Raw genomic sequence first — 23142 nt, 5'->3', positions numbered from 1 at the left:
GTCATGTAATACTTTGCCTTGCCATATCTCTTTTCTGTTTTTCATTTGGTCTTTCTTATAGGCCAGTTTCTTTGGTATTCAGTAAGTCTTCATGGTGTACTAGCTTCAGTGCATCTTCTTCACTGTCCTTCAGATATTCTTCCAATGCCCTTTTTTCTTCTTCAACTGTCTGGTGTACTTGTAACATTCCATGTCCGCCTATGCTCCTTAGTAAGTAGAGTCTGCCAACGTCGCTGCATCGAATTATTATTATTATTATCATTATCATCCCACCTTTTTAAATATATAACTCAAGGCAATGAACATACCTAATTTTCCTGCCTCCTATTTTCCCCACAACAACCACCCTGTGAGGTGAGTTGGGCTGATAGAGAGTGATTGGCCAAAAGTCACAGCAGCTTTTGTGCCTAAGAGAGGCCTAACAGTCTCACAGTCTCCTGGTTTCTAGGCTAGCACCTTAACCACTATATCAAACTGGCTCTCTATTTATTGTATCCATTTAAATAATTTAATATCTATTTTAATATAAGAACATTTTTACTTTAATGTTTGATAACACTGAGTTAAAATTTCAGACTTGATTGCAAAAGTTCCGTGACTAAGCCCAATAGTGTCTTAAATATCAAAGCAATGTTCTTCCTTTCCCTGCTTAGTCCCAAGGGAACATGGTCGTTCACTGAACCCAATAGCTTTTATAACTTCATAATCAAGATTCTGCAGTGAATTTTCTCCATTGAAAGGTGCCTCTGTACTAACAAAGTTCAGGAAAAATAAGGTATTGAAACATTTGTTTCTGCAACTTATTCCATTTCAAACATAGGAGAAACACTGATTTGAGATTATAAATAGGAATTTTAGGATAACAAAAAAGGAAGGTTTATTCATTCTAGTTCTAATGTCAGAAGCCTATGGTTGGTAATAGAAGGTAGCTGTGTGTCACACAGCATCTTGCTAACTGGGACAGTTAAGATGGCTAAATTAATGTCTTTAGTTCCTTCTGTCTTCAGGCCCTCTGGACTCATTTCAGCATTGCTATTTCTAAGTGGTAGAAGCACAAGGAGATGCTGGAAAGGCCCTTTTTATCCATTACAGTAAATATTCTCTTACTTAAATAAGGCTTATCCATATGATCTTGAGTTCTTGAGTTCTGTTAGACTACCAGAATTTCCATTCATAGCCACTTGGACTTGTAGTCCTAAGTCATGTTGAAAGCACTACATTGAGAAAATCTGCCCTCAGCTGAGTTGCCCCAAGAGACACCTTGTTAGCCAAACAGTTCATCTCAATCAACCTGGTGATCAATATTTTTGTTTATTTATTTGTCATATTTATATGGCCGCCCATCTTACAATCAAGTGATTCTGGGTGATGTACTACAAAGTTAAAAACAATATATACAAATAAATATTAATGTTATTAATATTAAAAACTTTAAAATTTTAAAATTATAAAAGGCACAAAACTAAAACAGAATAAAAAAGAGATTAGGTGAAGATAAGATCTAAAAGAGGTCTAAAAAAAAATCTAAACCAATATAATATAATAAACAATATAAACCAATATAATGATTTAGATATTGGACTGGCACCAGGAAAATCAAGACTCAAGTCTCCCCTCAGGCATGGAACCTCACTGGACCAGTCACTTTTTTAACCTACCTTACGGAGTGTTGTGGGGAAAACAGGAGGAGGGAGTGCTATGTATGCTATCTTGAGCTCCTGAAGGAAAGGAAGAATATACAGGTAGTCCTCATTTAACAACCACAACTGGGACTGGAATTTAGGTTGCTAAGCAATGTGGTCATTAAGCAAGACATCACTGACTGCTTCACTTAGTGACTGGAATCCCAGCACTCCCGGCTACCATCTTAAGTGAGAATCTCAGGTTGTTAGGCAAGGCAACTTCTTGCCAGATTCCCACAATCAAGTCAGTGGGGAAGCTGGCAGGAAGTTGCAAGCCCCAGGCACTGCCAGGTGGGGGAGGGAGCGGGGGGGTGCATGGGGGGGTCAGCTTCTGAAGCCTCTCTACTCTGGAGCTGAAAATCCTTTGTGGCTGAAAATCCTGCTTGGATTTCAGCACGGGGCCCTTTCAGCCAGCCCCCAGAGACGAGAGGAAGTCCTCTTGGCAGGCAGCAATGGCTTGTGACCTTCCCTGCCAGCTTCCCCATTGACTTTCTGGGGAAGCCAGCAGGGATGATTCCAAATGGCAATCACATGATCACAGGATGTTTGGCAACCAGATATAAGTGCGAACTGATTGCCAAGGGCCCAGTTCGCAATCACGTACCGCAGGGATGTTGCAACAGCTGTAACTTCGGGCACAGGTTGTACGTCCCTTCATTCAGCACCATCGTAAATTCAAATGGTCACTGAATGAATGGTTGTTAAACAAGGACTACCTGTAAATCCAATAAACAAATGCATATTTATATGTTGCGATATTTAAGGACTGCATGTTGGAAACAGCCTTGGCTTCATCAAGTCAGATTCATAGTTTGAGTGTGTCATATTTATTTATTTATTTATTTCTAAGATTTAGAAACTGTCCCTAGGAACATATACAAAGCACAATATAATAAATACCCAATAAAAATGGTAAGCAATAACAAACAGTAATGTTGCACCTCTTCTGCTAACTGGTTAGATGTTTACTAGATGATACTTTATGTTTTGATCAACTATACATGGAACTGGTCTTGGTTTGTTTTCTACCCTATTGCATATATTTTGAGCATATGTATCCATGCACACAAGAGATTCATCCATTCCTAAGCTCATGGCCACACTGACTCGTGGGATTATGGGAGTTGATCCAATTTATCTAAGTTACCAGTTGGGCAAAGTATTAAGACATCAGAACATAAGCAGGAATACAAGGTGTGGCACCATAAAAGAAAACACTTTTACTTCTGTATCTACAAACCAGAGGTTCCTCATTACTACTGTGGTCACTCTAATCAAATGATCAAATAATCCAATCAGTCATTCTGGTCAAATAGCTACAGTTATGTCCCTGTGAACAAAGAGTTTCAGTTTCATGCTCATGACTGAAGAGAGAGGCTCGATAGTTGATATCAATCATTTTACAAACTCCATACTGTTTTTGAATTTATTCATCTGTTTATTGCCTGAGTTTATTTTCCATCTTTTATATCCCATCTTTTCATTAGTGCATTCAGTACAGCTGCCAATACTATGTAAAGGAGTTACACTTTTAAGTTGTCATGTTCTTGATGATTCTCCTATGATGAAAGAAAAAACTCAAAACTTTGTGAAGCAATTCATGATGAACAATAAGCTATTCATTTACAGGGCACCAAATATGTAATTATTTCCAGTGAAAGTATCATATTAACTGTTTCATAACATCTGTGCTTGGCTCTTTGATACACAAATAATATTATGCATACTAAATCATTATTCTTAAATAAATGGCTGCTTCCTTCTATTTAAATATGTTAAATTTCTTCCTTAGTATTCCAAATTGTTCTTTAATAGATTACTTCATATATTCACTTTTGTATTGAAGATTCAGCAGGGCACTTTGCATGAAATTAAATTTGACAGAGTTTGACATACTGGAAGTAATTGGTGTAGAAAGGAAGACAATATTTTGGAAGTCTAATGTGCAATCATCGTCTTGCATGTTAAAAAAAGGGTATTTTCTACAGAGTGCTTAATACTTGATACCAAAACAGTAAAGAGAGGAGGCCAAATGAAGTTACTGAGAGAAATGAAGGATGAAACATAGAAATTAATGTGCTGGTAAAGGAAACATTTCTTCCCTTAAAATATAAGAAGTGTATTTTAATGGCTTAATAATTTATTAAATACTTACCTAATGCTAGAAGATTATAACTCCCCAGTGTTGTTAATTCTTTGTTCAAGCATATAGACATAGCAATACATAGTCCATGTCCCATATAAATTCATAAAATATTCTCTAGTGTTTTATGCTCATGCTTGAAAATAATATCTAGTGTTTTATCCATAGCAGCAGCTGATATTTGTACAATTTTATATAATAAAAAATTGATGCAGACTGAGCCTCAGTCACTTCTGATATATTGATGATTTAAATCTGATTTTTTCCATGGTAAAATAGTTAAAATCTTAAATACTCATATACATATAAATATTATTTGCTTGTCCTTCTGGTCATTGTTTCTCTACGTTTCTTTACATACATAAATCTTTTAACAAGATTTTAAAAAGATATAAAATGCAAATAGTGTACTCCGATTCATATAATATAAATGTTCTGTACTGAGTCACGCTAATGATCCATCTGCACTATCATACTACATTCTAGCATTTCCCTACCTGGTTCAATTCAGAATGTTTTGGAGAACCACTGCCATCATTTCCAGACTGAATGATCAATGGGGAATAATGGGTTGTAAACCTACTTCTTTGGTGGACACTATGTTGGGAAAGATTTGCTAACACTGACTTTCAGTGGTTCAAGCTGATGAGTATTTTCCAGAGATTCTTTGAACTGGAGATGTCATTAATAGAATGCTGGACATTATTTATGCAAAGCATATCTTCTAAAGAGATGTTTGTGCACCATAATTTATAGAGAGCAGCCTGTTCCTCCTTCTGTCCCTTCCTTCTTTCTTTCTTCCCTTCTAGTTGATTCACGGTATCATCTACAGATAGTAAATGTGCTATGATTAGCTTGAAGGCAATAAAGGGATTAATCTATGTTGATTTAAAATCCAGTGAAGACAGTTTGTCCTTGTAGGACATCAGGGGTTCTACTTCAGGTTCTCACAGGTCCAATCTAGTATTCTATTGAAATTAATTCTTGGTTTGCTATGAGTATAAAATACATTGGTTGCATTTTAAGAGTGACAAATGGAAAATATAGAAAGAACATAGAACATTCTTTTCCAATCTAATCTAATCTAATCTAATCTAATCATTACAAATCGTGCTGTGCTCTGATAATTCCAGAGATTTTGGCACAATTGTTTTTAGGAATGTTGTATGCATATGTTATATGCTTGTTTATGAATAAGCAAAATATGACATCATTGTTCACTGAAATGTTAATGTGATTTTTATCAGAAGCACATTGTAATTTTATGCAAACCGTTTCCACTTATTTTTAAAGTAATTTTGTTGTGTGCAGTGAAAGAAGAAAATAGGAAGAGTGGCTATTAACCACACTTAAATTGCTTTACTTAACATAAATGTATTTAAGTGGCTCACAGAAAATAATCGAGATTGATTTTACTCCAGGAACAAGATTTTGGGTTCTGAAGACATAGTAGCTGCCAAAGCCTTAGTTTGCCCATGCCTGGAAGAACTGAATGTCTTTTTGCCCCTTTCCCATCTGAAGCAACAATGACTATCTGACCTACTTTCTGTCACAAGTAACAAACAGCCTCTGTTAGTTCTTGGCCTTCAGAATAATTAATTTTTAGGATAATTCATTTTAAATGCCACATGGTTAAGGAAGTATTTTTTAAATTGTGAGACAACAGCTGGTGTGTTTTTTCTCTTCCCCTGATTTTCTGCCATAGTGTTTACATACCTTTGATTATATATGAATATAGTAGATTTACCAATATTAATTACTCTTGTGGTCATGAGCTGAATAATGTTTTTGTCTCATTTTGGAATGCCAGCTGAAAATATCCTTCTGAAGAAACTTTTGCTGCTGTTATTTGGCAATTATATGATTGCGGTTTATGCTTTGGTGAAGTTTTATATTTATTATTGAACAGGGAATGGGAGGAAAGGTAGATTTCAATATAGTTGCATTGTAAAATGAAGCAAGTTATTTATTTTGAAAGGAAGAGAGTCTAAGCTATACCTGTCTCAAGTGCATTTTAAATCATCACATGATGCAACTGTACAGTGGAATTTATTTTAAAAAATCTAAACTGTGGCAAGATTCAATTATGTGGTGTGCTAGCCAAGTGCAGGAAAAAAAAGCTTTAAATACCACTTGGGGATACGAATTACAGTAAAACTCATTTAAGCAAGGCTGTGTTTCCAGAATGTTGAGAATACAAAGTTTATCACAGATCAGCATCAGTTCCAGCAAGTCAGTACAAAATCTGGTAGATGAAGAAAAATTAGCAAGCGAGATGGAAGGGTAACAGTCCTACCAGCTGGTAATAGGACTGTGTAATGCATCAGAGTCAACCTGCAAAAGGTACTTTGTAGTGCACCTGTGTTGAATTCAGAGTGCTGCACTGCTCTCTTTGGTAAATCTGCATCCTCGTGTGCAGATGGTGATGGGGAAGGGAGAAAAGGGAGGGCAGTGCTTAGAGATACAGATCAAGCTTGTCTTCTGAAAGCTGCAGTAGTGTGCCACTGTTTCTTTCATTTAAAGAGCAGGAGTAGAACAAACCCTTGGACCTGGACACCTTGGAATGATGGTGTCATTTGTGACTTGTATAGTATTATAATAATAAGGATTATTATTCTCTTAGAGATGGTGTTTCTTTCCACCTCGTTATATGGAGTTTCATTTGTATACAATTATCTTTTGCGACGTGTCCATTAGTGACCTGTGTTTTGGTCCTAAAATACTAATAGTTGGGTTGTCTTCTTTGCTTTATTATGGTGTCATGCTTCCAGGAATTGCATTCATGTTTTTGAAGTAGTTATCATGCAGTTTCAAGTTCCTCAGAAAATAACATTTAACTCTCTTGTTATGGAAGTACTTTTATTTAAATTTCCTTTTCTTAAATTTGGTCTGATTTATATATTTTATCAAAATTGTTCAGTTTCTACCACTCTGAAGAGTGGAATAGGGCATCGCCTGTGCAGACATAATTTTTCCTATATAATCAATAGATTCTTCTCTGTGTGCATATATATGTGTGTATATCTATCACAATCTTACAAGTCTTCCATGTATAAAAACTGTAACAGGAGTCTCAATAGGAAGCTTATTTAAATAGCTGTGAATAGGTCTAATGGTTCATAGCTCTAATTTAACCCAGAAGGAAACACAGGAAATAAGATAACAGACAGAACCCCTCCATTTGGAGAAGGCTGTAGATCTGGCCAGATCCTGAGGAAGCTGGAGTGGCATGACATTATGAGAAGAGTTATCACAAAAGTGAATGACCAGTGACAGTGAAATACCAAAGAAATATAGGAAGAGTACTGTACAGAGGAAAGAAAGAACTCAGCTAGCTAGAAATATGTTATAGCAAGAAATATAGTTCAGTTGCCTGACCTGAGGGAATATGAGGAAAGAAGAACCCTAAACTGTAACATTAAGGGAAAACCAGGGATATGGTACAGAAACTACTAAAGAGGTTAAATGCAAGAGAGGTCAAATTAAATAAAAGGAGACTATTGTGCACTGTCTGTCAACAACTAAAGAGGGTTACATAGGTGAAGATGAAAACTAATTGAAGTAGATATAAAACTAGTTGCTCTACCACAAGTTGAGACTATTCTGTATGAATTGCTGTGCTCCAGTTATGTAGTTGCATTTCTCTTTCCAAGGTGTAGCAAGAATGTATTTTAAAAAGTTTGATTGGTTGTTTAATTAAAATTATATCTTATTTTCATTTAAGGCATTCAGACTAATATTTGCATCTTCTTTACAACTCTGCAATATGTTTTTTGGGGTTGGGGGGTTACCCTGAGAGCTTTATAAACAAATGGACTTTGAACCAGGGTTCAAAGAACAGTAATCTCAGAGTCACTGGCCTGAGATGGGCAGCTATATAAAATGAATGAATGAATGAATGAATGAATGAATGAATGAATGAATGAATGAATGAATGAATGAATCTCTGTATGAAACCATTCTGGGGTCAACACAGAACATTTTTTTTTTCCAGAGAAAGGATTTTTTAAGACGGTAAATAAATGTGGGGCCTTTTCCAAATGGTTGAAATACTTAAATTTGCTGAAGTTCAGATAATTTCCATAGATGTTTGCTAGGACATAAGTATCAATGAATTACTAGGGATTACTTCTGAGCAGATGTATACACAAATACATAGAAAACAAACTCCTCTGGTTCAGGTAGCTGACTCTATGCTTCCTAAAACACTTTAACTGCTACAGTGAGATCCATCTGGTTATAATTTACATATTTATATTTTTAATGTAGGTATATATTATTTCCAGCAGCTTGACTATTCAAGCATATTAGTACAATTCATTACAATTAAAAGTCTTATCTTTGACTTCAATATATTTACATCCATTATGTGTGATGTAATCTACTCCATACTATTAAGGAATAGCATATTGTACTGTTAAATCTGTTTAAATTAATGATTGTCCAGTGTCAAATGATCTTTGGATATTAATATAATGAAAATATAATAAAGAACAATTGACAAAAATAATGTTGAATACTCTCATGAATCTAATTTAGAAAAGTTTATTAATAGAGTATTCTTATGGTTGAATTTACTTTCATGATTTGTATATTGTGTTAGAAAGCCAGTTTAGTATAGTAGTTAAGGCACCAAGCTAGAAACCTGGAGACCATGCATTCTAGCTTCACCTTAGGCACAAAGTCAGCTGGGTGGCTTTGGGCCAGTCACTCTGTCTCAGCCCTAGGAAGGAGGCAATGGCAAACCACTTCTGAAATCTTGCCAAGAAAACTGCAGGGACTAGTCTAAGCAGTTGCCAACAGTCAACACCAACCTGAAGGCATCAAAAAAAAATTGCGTTAAGTCGCCTTGCAAATATTCTTATCCTGGAATATGGCAAGAATTGATATACTGTAGATCATTGGTTCTCAACGGGGGCGGTACCGCCCCCCGGGGGGCAGTGGGAGGATGCTGAGGGGCGGTGAACTTGTTTTGGGCGGTAGAGGGGCGGTGGGCATGTTTTGGGCGGTAGAGGGGCGATGAGCATGTTTTGGCATTCGAACTTAATTTTAAAACTCCCCCCAAAATTTATTAAATCAATTATCCGGTATACACCATTTGTACCAGCAATAAAACGAACTTACGCGACGGCTGCCCTCACGCACTTCTAAGAATGGTGAGACGAATTTGTATTCTAGGTAGGCTGACCTTGAAGAACTCGACACTACGATTCTTCTCCGATCCCAACCAGCACAGCGCGTGCGTCAGCTGTCTTCCCGCGCGATTAATCGCAGTGCGTGCGTTGAGCGTCCTTTCAATATGAATGTTTGATTTGACCTGTGTTTCTTGAGTTGCTTTTCGTTCGCTTCATTTCTGTTTTTTCCCCTCAGTTTCGATTTACGTTCATTGTTTATTTGGCCAGTCGGCTAGATACGTGCGCTTATTCGTTCTTTATCTTTATTTTTTTGCATTAGTCATTTTAATTTTAATAAAAGGAATGCAATTACCTTCCAGGGCAAAAGTATCGAGTTAAATCGAACAAATTTGGTGTGTAAGTCTACTGAAAAAAATTACTTAAAATTTTTGCCTTTTATAATTCAGTAACTCCCCCCCCCCCCATACCCTAAATTACAGGATTTTCACAAAGGGTGGCGTTGAAAAATTTTCGGCTCCTTAGGGGGGCGGCAGCTTCAAAAAGGTTGAGAATCACTGCTGTAGATTATTAAACCACCCCATTCCATCTGATCCTGAGAGCAACTTTACATATTATTCTCTTGGTAATGAGTAAACATTTCGAATCACATGAATCACTGTAGGTCTTGTAGATACTTCAGATCAAGCATTAATGGCTCCAGTGGAAGATGGGGACATAGATGGAAATCTGATATACCACATGAACTGGATTACCGAGTTGATGTGTTGTTTTTACATACAATGCTGTTAATAGAAGAATGTGACTGCACATTCATTTGTGCTTATTTTATAACTTTTACAAATGTTTAGAAAATCACTAGGAATGAAGTACATCTAGTATTTTAAAAGAAAATAGTTAATAGGATAAGTGGCTAAGATGCTACTCCTTGTAGATAATTATTATGGGCTTCTCTGATCTGCAGAGAAGAGCCTAGCAGATTCTCAGCCTGTAGCTGGGAAATCAGCAAGCTGTCAGCTGCGTGGTGATGATGACTCAAGTGACAGTTGATTCAGAGAACAAGGAGTTGGATCCTGAGTTTGGGAGATTGCCAAGACTTAAAACATGCCATCAGCTAAGGAGGGGTGAGGAGCAGAGAGTGGCATCTCTCTTTGAGAAGAATGGGTGTCAGTTCCTCTAATTAGGCAAATCATCAAACTCCAGTCATTAAGAGCATCCCCCAGATTCCCTCCCCATTGTTGGAAACAACTGTCTGCTTCCAGACCTCCTGCATTCCCCTGGCTTTTTATTCTTGGTTTCTCCCAGCTCTTTGCCCAACAAATGGATCTTTGGTTTATGACCCCTAGACTGGATATTATGGATATTACAATAGCTCAAGTTATTGGACTGCATCAAGATCTACTCTTTTTGGCTTCAATCAAGTCACATTTATGAGTTTCAGGCAAGAACTACTTTCTTTGCAGAGCTTTTTCTCTGTAATATAAGTTTGGTCTATATTATGACCAAACTTATAAAATGATTGGAAGAGTGCTAAGTACCTCCTGCTTGCTGCTACTTGGTGTATCGCAGGACAGCAATAAACATAGTACCTAGCCTCTAGGCAAGAGTACTGCTTTCAGGGCTTTGGGATTGTAGAGGCATATGGCTATGTAAACAAGTATCCATCAATGCTCTTTTCCACTGCAAACATTGGGCTACCCTGGTTTTAAGGGGTGCCGAGAGCTGGCCAATTCATGAATGTTAATTCCACTGTAGTCTCCAGGCATCCTGTATACATGGAGTTCCATAAGCAACTTTTAAGTATAATATTATAGGCAATAATTTTAGGCCATGAATTAAATGACTGCACATACACACTGACAAACTAATGGCAAACAAGTGATTAATATGGATACAGAGGAGCATAATCCCAACTTTTAAATTCATAGTAGAAAGTTGTATAATTCCATTAATTAAATACCAAGCAATTACAATTAATAATACAATTATTAAAATAAAGTAGTATAAAGTCAGATAATATTGAACAACATAATGCTAATCAAAACATTTTTGTCACTGAAGAACAGAGTACAGTTTTCTTCAAACAAAAAATATTTTAAGTCATAACTTTACTTGCCCATCTTCCCACATTAGGGTTGTACTATTGCCAAAATCTGCTATTCGTCTTTTCCCCTATGACTGTAAAGAATAAGCCATGTCTTTCTTTCATATTAAGTTTGATTATCTCTTGTTGGAGATTTTGAGAAATCTTTAATCACCTGGGATGTGTGCGAATGCTCCATGTACAGAACAACGGTTCTGGCTGATCCATGCATGAAGCCAACTCTGCATATACTTTACTGTTCCCAGAATCCAGAGAGGAGATAGCCAGCTTCAAACAGAATTTGAAGCTATGAGGCTTTGGATGGGAAAGTAATATTTGGACGTGCCATTCGGTTTTAGTTTAAATGCAAATGCAACTTACATTTATGACAAAAAAATTATTTGGATTTTTTACCTTTCCTACGGTGCTTCCTTGCTTTAGGATAGAAATGGCAAATTCTATTTGCAGTGAGTGTGGGGTTCCCCAAAAGCAAAAGAAAAAGTCATTCCATAAATTATATAAATGACCCCATGATTTGGAAGCTGCAGAGGTAGAGGCATTTTCATTTTCCATATTTTTCAAGGAATATTCAGTATGATCTTCAAGTTTACTACCAACATATTAGCAAAACCTAAGCAGCATACGAGTTTGCCATTAGAAACATAACATTTTCAATTAGGGCTAGGGTTATGAGAATTCAGTAAAAAATGAAGCATCATGATGCTATTGAAATAACTCGGTTTGTAATAAAATTGCAAGAGATATATTGCAGTTTTCAAGATTTGGATACTGTACGGGTTTCCACAATTTTCAAACAGAAGATGTTACTTAACAGCAAATAGAAATATAAGCTATTGCAATTAAGCTTGTCTAGAAACTCTTGCTTTTTCAGCCATTCATTGCAGTAATAATCTGAGTAATTTCTTTTTGTTTTTCATTTTAGATCTACATTCTGAGCTGCTAATTACAGATATACTGTAGTTGGCAGCAGAGTTTTAGCAATCACAGGGCTCTTTATGGCAATCATGTACCAATTGTCTAGATCATATGTAATGGATGCATACTTGATGCTGCAAGGAAACATATGGTGTAAGTTGGTTTAAGCTTAGCTAGAATGTATAAAGTTACATGATTGCTTTACGAGTGGGACACCAGAGTAGATATGAAGGCCAGATCCTCCCCATCCAGCCTATCGCTCAGTGGATGACAACAGAAGTGGGCAAAAACATAACATCTGCCACCTCTCACACTCCCAGAAACCAGATGATTCAAAGCTCTCGGGAATCATCTGGGAAATCAGATGATTCAAAGCTCTCGGGAATCATCTGGGAAATCAGATGATTCAAAGCTCAGATGATTCAGCCACTCCACATTTTCTTGAATTAATAATAAATAAATCAAATGTATAAATAAATAAATTAAATAAATTAGTAAAGTATAGGATGGCTGATACACAATAACTCTTGTTAGCACTCTAGCTTGCACGCATGCAACGATAATCACTGTCAAATTTGGAAACCTTGTATTTCCCCCGGTTGGAAAAGCACAGAGTGGCCAAAATAGAGCCAGAGAGGAAAGCAAAGGAGACCTATCCTACAGGCAATGCAGACAGGCCATCTTCAAGCACAGCTTTTTCCCTAGTGGTGAGGAGAACCCTTGGGAAAAACGATTTGCTTGTCAGTCACTCGGGCTCTTGGACAAAATTTCCCCATCCTTAAGGATAAGATCTAGGATGAAGCAGGTTAAATGAAAATTAATTTTGGTTAAGTGGGTTTGGATAGATAGACACATCATGCTATGTCATATTGGGGTAATATTATGCAGAGTGCAGAAAAGGAATAAGGAGTAATCAGACAAAGAAATTAAAGGCATTAGATAACAAAAAGAAAAGGAAGCATACTTAACACTAACTTATACCAGCACCATTGATTATAGCTGATATACTTACAAATCATCCTTTCTTCCACCACATCCATGTATGGCTGCATGTACTGCCCTTTGTTCTTTAAACTTCTTGCCTCTCTCTTTTTTGAGGATCTCACCAGTATCATCCAACTGCACTTTCTGGATCTTCCCCTTTTCTCCCATCTCATTCATTCTTCATATGATGGTTCTGTGATTACATTTTCATACATTCTGTCCATATGACAAAACCATTTCATCACATTTCTTTTGTACTAGTCACTTACTTCTGTATTGAATCCAAATTCATTTATCTTCCACACATCACTGTCTAGTCTTGTTTCACCACATATGCCACATAATCTATCCTTACAGCATTCAATTTATTATTATACATTCACATCTGTATTGTCTATAATTGTATAGACAATATATACAGTCTGTCTAATATTCCCTGGAAATCACTTGGGTTTTCAGCTAATTATACAGCTTTGTATATGTGCATATATATTCACATCCCCAATCAACATAATTCCAAAAAGACTACAGACATACATTTATCCATAAATACATTAACCAACCAAGGGATATGTCTTACTCCTTACTCAGTGCTGAACCATTTACTAAGCACTCCATTTATTCTTGCACACACTTTTCTTCCTTCATAAACTGCTCTTATTGCATTTAGCAATCAACCTTCAATTCCAAACTCAAAGAAAACATTGCACAATTAAAGCCTAGTCATTTTGTCACATTCTAAATAAAGAACACCCAATAAATTGTCTTGCATTCATTTCTCAATGGCCTCTTGAAGAGCCAAAATGTGGCTTGCATGCCCCCTGCCCAGCATAAAACTGCACTACACTTCCAAAAATTTGCTAATTTTCTCCTCTCATACTCATTCAGTCATAACTGAACCAAACATCTTCTCAGGCACACTTAATAAGCTAACCCGGCCTCTCCCTGTATAGTTTTTGCATTTAGTCTTGCTGCCTTTGCTTTTGACTAGGGGAACAATTAACAGATTTTCTCCAATCATCAAATAGAGATATAATCTTCAGACACACATTAAACAAGTTGCACAGGCATTCCGTAAGCAAACTACATCCATATTTTAACCATCATGACATCTACATCTGCAGCTTTTCCATTTTTCATCACTCTCACAGTTTTGTATGATTTTATATCAATTTTTTCAAGGACTAATTTGCCTCTTCAGCACATCTCTGTGATGCCCATACAGATCACTGAAATAATTTTCCAGCGTTCCTCTCTTGGGCTTCATCCCAAATAATTTCATCAGTTCTATTTTTAATTCTGTTTCTTCTGTTGGAGGCTTACGTTTTATTCTGCACCCACTTCCAAGAGATTTTTGTTCGGTCCTTTCTATCAAACTCACTCTGCATTTTCTCTTCCCCTCTTCATCTTTGCTGTTTGCTCTTCCTCTTTGTCTACATTCTTTGCAACTATCTTTTTCTCTCTATAAACATAAAATACTTTTCATCATTTCTTCAGCATTTTCCTCTCCCCTCCCCTCCCCTCTCTCACATCTTTTCTCCACTGCTCTGTGACTTTCTTTGACCATGCTGTCCTTTGGTGCAGCGCAGGATTGCTTCTTCTTTTGCCCTACTCTCCTACCTATTTTCCTATAGTCCTACAGTGGTACTTAAAAGTTTGTGAATCCTTTTGAATTTTCATTATTTCTGCATAAATATGACATAAAATGTAATCTGTTCTCCACACAAGTCCTAAAAGTAGATAAAGAGAACCCAATTAAACAAATGAGTCAAAAACATTATACTTGTTCATTTCTTTATTGAGGAAAATTATGCAAAGCTTCATATTCAGTGTTATCAAACAAAGAATGATGTAAGATAAGGTGATCTTTCAAAGCTCATGAAAAAATATTACTGGATAAACTAGGCCCCTCAGGTCAGATGGCACTCTACATGTTATAGAGGAACAGCCAAGGATCTTTCAGAGTACTAGTGATATTTATAACATTGCTAGATTAAAGACTTCAGGAAGTTTAGTTGCTGATGTTGCCATGCAAGAAAAGAAAATCCAAAGATGCAAAGACAAAATTACAGTGGGAACACAGAACGTAGGAAGCATGAATATGGGAAAGCTCGACACAGTGAAAGATGAAATGAATCGACCACTCATTGACATCTCAGGCATCAGCAAATTGAAATGGACAGGAATCGGACACTTTTAGTGAGAAGATCATACAATTTACTACTCAGGACATTAAAAACAAAGAAGGAATGGTGTTGTTTCATAGTTAGAAAAGGTATAACAAGAACAGTCCTTGTCTACAATGCAGTAATAACTAAATAATATCAGTTAGATTTTGCAGGCAATGATAATTATCCAAGTTTATGCTCCAAACACAGAAGAGGAGTTGATGAGTTTTATGGTCAAGTTGAATTTGAAATCAACAGAACATGCAAGCAAGATGTGCTGCTTGTGATTACAGACTGGAATGCCAAAGTTGGAAATCATTAGGAGGAAAATATAATTGAACTGTATGGTGTAGGAAATTGAAATTAATCTGGGGAATACCTCATCAATTTCTGTCAATCCAATACAGGTAGTTCTTGTTTTGCGACTGCCTCATTTAGCAACCATTTGCAGTTATGATGTTGATGGAAAAGTAACTTTGCAACCAATCCTTGCATTTATTACCTTCACAGCTCTGTAAAGCAAAGGAAAGTGAAGTAAGATCATAACAGTCACAGTTTCACTTAGCAACTGCTTTGCTTAATGACTGAGTTGCCAGTCCCCATTGTGATTGCTAAATTAGGACTACCTGTATTTTTTCATTACTCACACAGTCTTCCAACAACCAAAATGATGCCTATATACGTGGACTTCACCAAGTGGAGTGCACAGAAATAAAATTGACTATATTATTGGACAATGAGGTAGAAGAGCTCAATTATAACAGCAAAGATATGGGAAGGGTCTGACTGCAGAACATATTACAAACTGCTTATGTGCAAATTTCAAGTTCAGCTAAGGCAGAAAAAGAAAGCCAATCAGTTTCCACAGTATGATCTTAAGTATATACCCACTATTTTCAAGGAGAACATTAGGAATCTCTTTGAAGTCCTAAACTTCATTGATAGGGAACTTGAGGAACTGTGGAATGAAATCAAAGATATTTTTAGAGATGAATGTGAAAAGAGACTGCCGAAGACCAAGAAACAGAAGAAAGCAAACTGGATGTCAGAACAGAAGGTGGAAATTGCCAGAAAAAAAAGAGAAGCAAAAGCCAAGAAAGATTTCAGGAAGGAACTTAACAAAGACTTTCAAAGACCTGTTAAAAGAGACAAGAAGCGGTATTCCAACGACATCTGTAAAGACACTGAAGATTGAAACAGACATGAAAAAACAAGGAAAGTCTTCTAAAAGGTCTCTGAATTCAGAAATAGGTTCTAACCTCATATTGGTATGCTAAAGGATGCTATTGGACAGATAGTAACTGATTCAAAAAAGATCAAAGGAAGACAGAAGGTGTATACTAGTAGAAAAGAGTGTGTTTTTAAAATTCGAAGAATATCAATAACATGTGTTATGCTGATGGCACTACTCTGATAGCTAAAAATGCAAATGACTTGCAAGCTCTAGTAATGAAAATCAAGGAGCACAGTTAAAAAAAATGGGACTAAGTATAAATATAAAGAAGACCAAAATAATGATAACAGGTTCAGCAATTAGCCTTAGAATTGGTGATGAAGTGGTGGATAGCTTCTGCCTTTTAGAATCAACTATAAACAAAGGATTTAGCAATCAAAAAATACACTGCAGAGTAGCACTTGGTATAGTATCAGTGAAGGCCTTGGAAAGAAAATTCAGAAGCTGAGATGTATCTATGCATACAAAGATCAGAATCATGCAGGTAATGTTTTTCCCTGTGACACTCTATGGAAGCAAAAGTTGGATTTTGAATAAGCAGGAGAGAAAGACTATTAATGCTTTTGAACTTTGGTGTTGGAGAAGACTCCTGTAAATCACATGCATACCCAAGAAAACAAACAAATAGATAATTGAACAAATCAACCAGGGTCTCTCACTCAAGGCACAAATGACCAGGCTCAATATATTGTACTTTGGACATATTATGAGAAGACCTAGCTCTCTAGAGAAGTGTATAATGCTGGGAAAGGTAGAAGGAAAGAGAAGAAGAAGACAACCAGCAGCAAGATGGTTGGACTTAATTACAGGGTTGATGGGTACACTGTTGGAAGACCTGAAGTATCAGGTTGAAGACAGATTGTCCTGGAGAAAATCTGTCTATGTGGTTGCTAACAGTTAACACCAACTTGATGATACATAATCAAACCAGGAATTATCAATATGTGAGCATTTCTAGTCAGCCCTATGTCTCACCAATGTTGCTATAGTGATATCAGTCTTCTGCAGATATCCACATATTCAGGGCCGATGTATGCAGTAGGAAATTGTTTTGCACACCATTGTATGGACACTTACTTGGAGCAATCAAGAATCGTGATAATGCAGGGTCATGTGCATGTGGAAGCCAACATGCATATGGTTAAAGGTACTAAGGTTTTATTCCTACAGACATATGAACTGAACAGAGGAGATTGATATTCTTTGAACAACATTGAATGGGTGGGTGAGATCTGAGTGCACAAATATTTTAGTAATGCCTAGGGCTCAACTTGAATGCATAGTAATATAACTTTGTTAACAGGAAACCTACCTGCTTCTGTTTTCTATCTACCAAGAAACTCCTGTCATTTGTTTAAAGCTAGTGGTAAGTATATGTAGGTGTTACTTATTTATTTGTTTATCCATCCATCTATCCATCCAATTTATATAGCCGCCCATCTCACCACAGGCAACTCTGGGCAGTGTAGAACAAAGCTAAAAACAATCAATAAATACATTAAAAATATAAAAATCAAAATAGAACAGAGAATAAAAGAACGTTAAAAATAAGGGAGCCATCTCACTAATTCCCCCATTCCCTGGGGTCCCCTGGCCTGCTGGTATAACCAGGTCTTAAGGGACCCCCGGAAGCTCAACAATGACCAGACCAACCTCACCTCAGGGGAAAGAAGATTCCACAGTACGGGTGCTGCAGCAGAAAAGGCCCGCTGCCTGGAGCCCACCAAATGTAGCCCCCTAGGCAACGGAACTCGTAACATGCCCTTCCTGCTGGATCTGATAGGACAGGCACATTAAGTATATGTTATATTTTCACAAATGGTGGAAGAGGAATCATTTGCTTCCCTTTTTCCTAGAAAGTTTGAATCCAGCCTAAATATCAGTTAGAACCTAATTTGAATGTCTGTGTCTTTTCCCATATTTCATGCAAACTTCTACTGCACAGACTTCATTAGTGCAACATCATATTGGCCTTTTTTCCACTCCTCCCCAAATCTGTTTTTTGTAAGCGCTCTCTGATAAAATGGTGGTCCAAAGATCATGAAGCTTGTCCATCTTTGTGATCTCTGAATTGGTCTAATAAAGAGAAAGGGGACGCGGTGGCACAGTGGCTTAATGATGCTGAAAGTTGCCGGCCAGAAATGGTCGACACTTCAGTGGTTCGAGCCCAGCCTTCGCGTAGCAGAGTGAGCTCCTGCTTCCTCCCCAGCTCCTGCCAAACCAGCAGCTCGAAAAGTTATGTGAGTAGATAAATGGGTACTCTCACCCCGGTGGGAGGAAAAATGCTGGCGGCGCTTGCACAGGAGACGGGAGCAGTTGCCGGTAATGCGGAAGCTGCGCACGCCCGAAAAAGGTGCGAAGCAATGGAAACCCCGCCTCCTGGGCTCGCCAGCTGGGTGCTGCTCTAGGAAGGAGGCACTGGCAAACCACTTCCGAAACACCTTGCCTTGAAAACTGCAGGGACTCGTCCGGGCAGTCACCGCAGAATCGGTAGCGATTGAGTGCGGATAAAAAAAATAAAGGTAAACAAAGGCATGGCTTTCTTCTGTGACAAAATCCTAAATTTTTATTACATTTGTCTTTTTAACAGAAATGTTCATTTGTATTTATTAGAATATTCATCTGTATATATTCTCAGGTGTAGTTGCCTCAATCTCTTTTTGGTTTCAAATGCCCTGTTCTTTCTTCTTTGAATTTTAGAAAGAAAAGTAGCAAACTCATACTCAATCTACATCATACTGTACATATTGTTTTCTACCCTGCATTTGAAGCTAAGTACAAAAGGGGGGAACTATGAGAATAGAAAACAGAGACGGAAGAAAATCAAAATTATAAAACAGATTAGAGTACCCCCAGCCCTGATGGCTTTTTGAAAAGCATTGAAGACCTGGATGTGCACCCAGGCATGGGAGTCAGGGTGTGTGTGTGGTGGGTTAGTTGGAGCCCATTGGGGATTTCATTATATTTGATCTTTAAACTCCAGCAGTCATGATGGACTTTATCTCTTGTTAGTTGCCCAGTATCAGCTATGCCACATAAAGCGGGGGGGGGGGGGGGAGGGGGAGGGGAATGAGAATAGAAACTAAGATAATTTAATAAGGTTTTTTTCTTTCTTTCTTTCTTTCTTTCTTTCTTTCTTTCTTTCTTTCTTTCTTTCTTTCTTTCTTTCTTTCTTTCTTTCTTTCTTTCTTTTGTGCCTTCAAGTCAGTGCTGACACCTGGTGACTGCTTGGACAAGTCCCTGCAGTTTTCTTGGCAAGATTTCAGAAGTGGTTTGCCACTGCCTGCTTCCAGTGACTGGCTTTGTGCCTAAGACAGGACTAGAACTCACAGCCTCCCAGTTTCTAGCCTGATTCCTTAACCACCACATCAATACTTGTGAAGGAATTGTGCTAAAGAGAAGAATGTGAACTCACTGGAAAGTTGTTTAGAGGGGATAGCATATGAAAATAGCAGAAAGGAAACAAAGCCAGTATCCAAACTTGAGGCAGTAGAAAAGAATCACTTTTTGAAATACTGTACAATAAGCCAGTATAACATAGTCAGTAGAAAGCAATGACTTAATAGGAAGTAAATTAAGGAAATAAAACTAAGATTGTGTTGCATTATATTTTAAAACAGCACATATGAATGTGAGCTAAAGTAATCAGTCATGTATGCAGATGAAAGTAACAGGTCATCCTTTTCTCTTCCCTCCCTCTCTCTCTTCTGTTTTCCAGTTTTCATTAATATTCCTTGATCAAGATGTTTTTTAAAAAACAGTGATCCTAAAAAATAGTTTAGTTGTGGGAATATTTCTTAGCTGCACAATCACCATGTGCTGCAAAAATGTGACAATCATAGCCTGTTTGGGTAAAGCATATTAATGGGGAGCTTTAAATGAGATGAGGTGGATGTGCAGTTCTTCAGTTCCCCTTTGGAACATCTGTCTCTGTCATCTCCCATTGATTTCCACTAGGATCAGAGTTTGGTCAGCCTTCCAAGAAAGGCTGCAGCTGGAGAATATTGGCACAATAAAGCAGGAATTGAAGAGCCAGCAGAAGATGGCATGTTTCTATACAGGCATTAGAGTCTGTCAATGTGCCATCTGTCTCACTCAAAATACCTGATATAAGCTCCAGTCCATTTTCCTAATAGCTTATTTACTCTTAAAAACCTGGAAGTTTTTCCCTGGATATTTTTATGATGGTTCTCTAGAACAATCATAGTTCTGTGTGCTTCCTAGTATAATGGGAATCATAATTTTGGGACTGTCAGTGTGGCTTGTGCTGTTCGTTAGCACACACATTGTTTATACAAGCAAAGAAAGTCAAGCCACATAATTTTCTGTTGGTATTGGAAACAGAAAGATCAGTTTGGCTTATGGAATTCCCCAAGGAGTTGAGGGAAGGGAAGGGACCGCCCTCCATCTCTGCTTTCTCCAAAGAAATGGTGATCAAAAAGCCTGCCTGCCTGCCTGCCTGCCTGCCTGCCCGCCCCGCCCATCCTCCCTCCCTCCCTCCCTTCCCATATGACCAAAGAAATAATTACTGAATCCTGTGTGTATACACAATATACACATGAGGGGGAGAAACTGGAGACTGCAGTTGTGATGCTATCAGTCATCGAAGATACATAGCACATCTATTTCCTATGCTTCCCAGATCTACACTGTATGCCTTGGGGTAAATTATAAACACAGTATGTATTACACTATATAGTTGTTAAATACTAAGTGTATTTAAAAAATTGTCAGTTGCAGTGCCCCATACACGAGGGGCTGGGACTTACCATGGATCATGCCATAATTAAGATCATATTCTGCAGAAACAGAATAAGGAAGCAAGATGGGAGAACTGTTCAATTCACCGAGGGAACTGTTCAACGTGGGGTGTCACACCCCACTTAGGATGGACTGGGGTTTTCACCAAAAATACGGAATGCTGGAGTGAAATCAGACTAACAATAAAGCTTTATTGACTTTCTTAAGTAAAATTAGCTCCACACACTCACACTCACCTGGTCCCATGCAACCAGGCTGATTAAACACTGGCTAGGAATAATGGGAGAAGTCTGAACTGGACACAGAAACTACTCAACACTTTGCTTCACTTCATTTTATACGAAGGTTTGTTGTTGGGCAGATTCAGAGACATGGGTTTTGCACTGTTGCTGGGCACACTTAGGTACTTGAGAAATTAGTCACTTCCCTCCTCATGTTCTGCTACAGTTGCCAGAACCTCAGCATATGTTGTTTGCTTCTCCTTTTGATTTCCTGCCCCTCCATATATGAGGCTCCACTTTGAGCTTCTGGCAAATAGTTCATAAGTTCATAAAATGACTCTGCTTTTGCCTGGTTTACAACAGGCGTTGACTTGGAAGTGAGAGTTGAAATGTGCTCCTTGACTTGTGAAGACAGTAGATAATACTCAGGTTGGAACTGACGTGTTTTTGGTGTCCTTAATTATCAAACCTAATTTGCCCAGTTTACAGAGGACCCAGAATGCTGAAGTCTTAGGGAAGGTGGAGTCCTTGGTGCTCTCTGAGCTTGGTGGTTTGCTTGCAGACGTTTCATTACTCAACTAGGTAACATCTTCAGTGCACAACATCAGTTCACTTCAGTGCAGTTCATTACCTAGTTCGGTAATGAAAAGCCTGCAAGCAAACAACCAAGCTCAGAGAGCACCAAGGACTCCACAGTTCAACCCTGAGCTACACTTTTTCTCTTCTATTGGTCTTAGGAAATGACAAAGAATGGATTATACAGGTCCTGGTTTGAGGCCACCAACTCTCTTCGATGACTTTCGAACTTAACCATAAATATGTGTAAGCATTTCTCTTACACACACACACACACACACACACACACACACACATGTAAAGGCATACTTGAAGATGCCTTTTTGAGAAAGAGAGGGAGAGGATTATTGTTGTACACCTGAGGCTTCACCCAGTTTTTTTTTAAGTTTAAACTTCTAGAAGATCCATCCTATCAGTTGTGTCCATCAGATGTATAGGATGCAGAAAGGAAGTGCTGTGGGCATATCTCCTAAACATTACAGAAATCTGATTATGTGATTAAATATATTTAAGTGTGAGCAGTGAATTATAAAACATAGTATTTCACAGCAGAGTCATAATGGGCATGGACACTCAGATACAACATGAACTGAAATTTTGAGAAAAAGAGATGATGAAATTTTATTATGCTATATACTCCAATGTATACTGGTTAACTTTGGGCCAGTTCTTCTCAGCCCAACCCGCCTCACAAGGTTTTTGTTTTGGGGAAAAAAGAAAGTGGGGAGCATTAGGTATGTACACTGCCTTGAGCTGACCAAAATTAAGGCAGGATAAAAATTGAAGAGGCAGGTGAAGGAGAAGGAGAAGGAATCACTCTATTAGAGTAGATTGTTGTAGATACTTTATATTCTGTGCTGGATTGCGCTCTTCCCATTCCTTTTAAATATTTTCTCTTTTTAGGTCTGAGACAAATGAATCAGCCCAGAAGCTTTATATTTCATATCAATGTTTTACTGCTCACTTTATAATGGTAAAGAGCATACTTTAGCTTTTAGCACTAATTGTACTTGCGATAATATGAAAGTCAACATTGAATCACTCTTTGAGTACTTTAAAAATGCTGCAGAGTGTAAGTTGCTGAGCTGGGCATTCATAGGGTCTAATGGAAGGTGTACTACAAAGTAAAGCAGTTCCTTATAAAGAGGGGGGTAAATATGAATATGTTCTCTGTTTCATTTATTCCTCTTTAACCACTTGCCCATATCTGTGTTATTTAATA

General features: G+C 37.6%; 1 protein-coding gene across 6 annotated transcripts in view; it reads left to right on the top strand.

Moving 5' to 3' along the window:
- Positions 1 to 23142, top strand: part of GRIP1 (glutamate receptor interacting protein 1) — a 296431-nt gene that overhangs the window by 101820 nt on the left and 171469 nt on the right. The gene's annotated exons all lie outside the window — the stretch shown is intronic.

This window comes from Python bivittatus, unplaced genomic scaffold (genome assembly GCF_059951505.1).
Source record: "Python bivittatus isolate LINGU-HERP-01145 unplaced genomic scaffold, Pbiv_v1 ctg000330_np1212, whole genome shotgun sequence".
Lineage (NCBI taxonomy): Eukaryota > Metazoa > Chordata > Lepidosauria > Squamata > Pythonidae > Python > Python bivittatus.
The sequence above is the reverse complement of the archived record's forward strand: the minus strand, read 5'-3'. Positions and strand labels throughout refer to the sequence as shown.